Here is a 4,574-nt window from a genome sequence, read left to right as displayed (position 1 = left end):
GAATGAACATATAATTAGCAAGGGGTATTTGGCATAACTGGGCCAACGGCAAAGACCGAGTTGCGTGATTCATTGCAATTACTTGAAGCAAATTACATTTTTTCATGAGAAATCTTGAGATTAAAACAAATACTGACAATTCTTGCAAGTTTTAAACAGATGCAAAGCTTTTGATGCCAAATCACATTTTATAACGAAGATGCGACACCTGATATTATAACAGCTCATACACAATTTGTCTCGTTGTTTAAAATATAACAAAATTCATTACTTCTAACCAAACACTAACATGATTTCAAAAAAACATAAAAAAAATACATTTACTAATATGTACTCAACTCTGTCTAATTCCATTCCTTTAAGCATGAATATTCATTGATTTCATGCCAAACATGTCAAAAATATTCAGCTGCCTAGACTCATATGGCAGCCTTACCAACCATAGTTTAACACAGTTCCAAAATAGAATACTGTACAGATTTAGATTTTTAACACTCGAATTCTGAATCTTACTAGGGAATAGGGTGTTGATGTTGACATTAATTACAACTAGAAACTTTGACTATCAAACTAATTAATACATGTAATGCTAAACAAAAGAAGAGAAAATCTGGAAGGGAAGCCTAATTTCATTTAAACACATTGCATCTCCAACTTCATTTTGCACTTTCAAAGTTTGAAACATACCTGAAACAACCAAAATAGTCACAATAATTCAGCAAAGAACTAACAATCTCAGCAGATCTTAAAACAACAACCAACATCAGTTCATCAATCAGCTTTTCATGTTTTGGAACCCAGAAGTAAACAACAAATTACCCTAGCTTTTAAAACCCAAGAAATATCAACAAACCGGCTACAATAGAACTGTACTTGATGATTTTTTTGTATCTTTTTTTCTTTCTAATTTTGGGACTTATATCAATGTGTATGGTTTCAACCGTTTGCTCCCTTTTCAGGTCTCTAATCTCTGCTTATAAATGAAAGAAAATGAACCTTATATAACCAGCTCCTAGGGCAACAAAATCTGATTCTATACTTCACCATTTACCCTTTCCCCAATTTTTATTTTTTTATTTTGGACCCTGTAGTTAAAATCTGTTTGTTAATCTACCCCCAATCCCACCTTCTTGGAAATTTTCTAAGCGGTTTAAGTAAGATTCCCCTTATTAAATTTTCTAAACTACCCTTTATAAGGCTGGTAATTACTTTAACATAGACATTGGATCAAACCGTCCAAATGTCTTTGGGCTTCTGCACCAAATGAACTTCAACCAGTTTTTTGGGCTACTAGCAAACCCAAGTTCAAGTCTAAACCAATAAATTCACAAGAAAAATAAGAAAACCAAAATAACTCATTTCTGAATTCTAGTAACATGAGATCTTCTTAACGAAGCAGAATAAGAATAATAATAAAAAAAGAAGTAAAAAGGAAAAAGGAAAATTAACAAATGCTAACAGAGAATTTATTGCTTCTTAACCTATTATTATTACCTAATTAAACGACTGAAAAACCTGCGATTTCTAAACCCGACTGAGATGAAGAAGAAGAAAAGTACCGGCTAGATTGATGGCTCACAGATGATGGCATCCGGCGTGAAGAATCTCAACCACATGGTGTGAACTGTAACATTGAGCACTAGCCGGAATTTCTTCCATGGCTTGTGCTCTTTGTCACAATCCCCATCACGAGTCAAGAACGAAGAGGAAATTGAGATAAGGGCCTATCAGAGACTGTTGACCAAACTTGGACACCATACACAGATCGATCCCTCAACCAATTGGCTTTTTCACATCGAAACTGGTTGATTCACACGTTTTAACACCAAAAAGAAACTAGAGTAGGCGAAAATCAGAAGAAAAAGGGTGAAAGGATTTTCAGTGCTAACTTCGATCTCTGATCTGGAGAGAATGGGTGGTTTGGGAGAGAAAACAAGGGTGGATTTGGAATGGAGGTGCACCAGAGGTTACATGGTTAAGATTTTAAGGGGTTTTGAGGTCAACCGTTGTCGCTGGCGATTTCTGGTGGGCGGCGAACAGTGGTGAGATACAGGGTGTGAGGGAGATGAAGAGCAGAGATCCTAGGTTAATATGAAGCGTTTGGACAATTTTAATTAAAATGGGGGAAGTCTTTAGGGCCATTAGATCATATAAAATGAAGGACCAGGAATAATTTAACACTAACGAACTCAAAATGACGTAGTATTCCTCCTATACTACGTCGTTTCAGGGTCTCATGGACTGAAGGCTTTGGACCGGGTATGGGGTTTGGACCTGGTTGCATTGGGCCACAGAATAGTTTGGGTTTCCACCAAATTGGCCCAATTTTGGGTTTTAAAACAAATTCAAACTTTCCTTCTCTTTGTTTTATAATTAATTCCTTTTCCTTTTCAATTTTTTTCCTTTTTCTTTTTCTTCTTCCTAAATTAATAAAAAATATAAATTACCCCAAATTAGTCCGAGTTGTGAAATTAAACTAATTATCAAAGTGCAAAATTTATAAACATTATCTGATCCTAAATTAAAAGAGAAACATCAACAATCTAAAATTAAAGACAATAATTGTAAAAATGAACCAATTTTGTGCTTTTCAATTTTAACAAAACAAATAACTGATTAATTAATCCTGGAACTGTAGAATAACCTAAATGTGATGCATGATGCTTTTTTTTTGTACTTTTCATGATTTAAATAGAAATAAACATGCACAGAAATGCAAACAATTAGCGCAAATTCTCACAAAATCCTACAATATTGTAATTAATAGAAAAATTTATTTTTCTTGTATTTTATGGGAGTAATTCACATAAGGCAAAAATTACATGCTCACAGCTAACACTAAAATATCAAATAGCATAAACAAAAAAATATAAGCTACAAATTAGAAAGCTTAAGAACCAAAATAAAACTTCAAGCGGGAAAATAAGAATTCTACTAAAGCTAATGAGCCAAACAATATTGCAGAAAAGTAAATAGGCATTGTACTAAAACTAACTAATGCAATTATGCAACTTACTAGAAAGGAAAACAAAGGGGAGACAGGATATCTGGAGGTACCCACTCTGGGTGATCAGAACCTGGATTACCGATTTGGATGTCAAAACATTGTTATTACACCCGCCTGTGTCAATTTCTGTCCTTCCACACTCCGCCACATGCCTCTGCCGCCGCTGGTCATCGCTGTCGAGTTGGTGTCTGCATACGACCGTCGGGCCCGCTCTAAGAGGGAAAAAGAGGATATCTAGAGAGCGGAGGTGATGCTCCTTAGCCCAGATCTGGGACGTCGCAATCTTGAAGAAAGCGGGGCGAACTGGGGATGGACAGAAAAATGAAAGAATATGGAATGAGAAAATGGAGAAAGAGCGAGGGAGGGGAAGAAAATAGGGGCAAATTTTTAAAACAATTTTAGCTAGCCACATAAAGGGGTGTAAAGAAGAAGGGGGAAAAGAAAGGTGGAAGGGAAGGAGGAAATAGAGAGGAAAGGAGAGAGAAAAAAAAATATAGAGCGAAAAAAACTTACTTGTGATTTCGGTGACCGCCGGTGATGGCACAAGGAAGATGAGAAGGGAGATGACCGTTAATGAGGGATTGAAGATATATATATATATATATATATACACGGAGAGAGAGAGAGAGAGAATGTTGGGTCACTATTACCCTAATAGAGAACCTATGTTTTAGCAACCTATTTCAAGTATTTGTATCACTTGTGTATCTCCACATCAGACGATCTAATTCACTCAATAGGATATATGAAATATTAAAAAAATTAAACCACCAGATTGGTGTTCTCTTGTTTCTCACCTTATCCAGGATGATGTTAAGTTTATCTCAGCATAATCCTTTGCCCATATACCTTTCACCACATCTGGATAAGCGTGAAGAGGAAGAGTAGAAAAGACAGTGCGAACAAAAAAACTTCAGCTTACACACTAAGTTAAAAAGTATGTTATGAAAACCTTACATAGGAATGAAATCAAATATAACAAAGAGTAAGCAACTTGGATTCGTATATGGCAAATGAAAATAGTAAAAGAATGAAGAGAATTAAAAGCAGTAGCTTCTGAAAGTTAAAGACCCACCATAATTGGAACAAGGAACATTTCAGTTACAAATTCGTCTTCAAATGGTAGAACTTTAAATCAGAATTAAGCGTCTCTTCAAGAATTCAAACAACTCATCCTTCAGTTTGGTGAATGGACTTAAGGAGTATCAAGTTGCCTACATCATATAGTGATTGAGCTTGTAAAGCATATCCAAATTGTAATAGGAAAGCTTAAAAGTTGTTTCACCAATAAATATAAATCAAAGAGGAGTGGAATTTGAAGAGATGTAGAGAACTCTAGTTTGTAGATAATTACAAGTAGATGTCATTGTCACACCTCCTTTTTCCGCGCCCGGGGGGCGCAGGGGAGTTTTTTCCAATTAAAGGACAATCGAAACAGGATTGGTTTAATTATTTCAGAGTCACCACTTGGGAGATTTAGGGTGTCCCAAGTCACCAATTTTAATCCCGAATCGAGGAAAAGAACGACTCTATATTACAGTCTGCGTACCAGAAATCCGGATAAGGA

General features: G+C 35.6%; 1 long non-coding RNA gene across 1 annotated transcript; it reads right to left on the bottom strand.

The window, feature by feature from the left end:
- Positions 1 to 329: 329 nt before the first annotated feature.
- On the bottom strand, positions 330 to 4,272 carry LOC107831526 (uncharacterized). Its single transcript, XR_001658388.2, has 4 exons — positions 4,083 to 4,272; positions 3,521 to 3,868; positions 3,017 to 3,310; positions 330 to 687 (listed from the first exon to the last, which is right to left on the bottom strand). It is a non-coding gene; the product is annotated as an uncharacterized LOC107831526 (long non-coding RNA).
- Positions 4,273 to 4,574: the final 302 nt, after the last annotated feature.

Source organism: Nicotiana tabacum, chromosome 3 (assembly GCF_000715075.1).
Source record: "Nicotiana tabacum cultivar K326 chromosome 3, ASM71507v2, whole genome shotgun sequence".
Classification (NCBI taxonomy): domain Eukaryota; kingdom Viridiplantae; phylum Streptophyta; class Magnoliopsida; order Solanales; family Solanaceae; genus Nicotiana; species Nicotiana tabacum.
The sequence above is the reverse complement of the archived record's forward strand: the minus strand, read 5'-3'. Positions and strand labels throughout refer to the sequence as shown.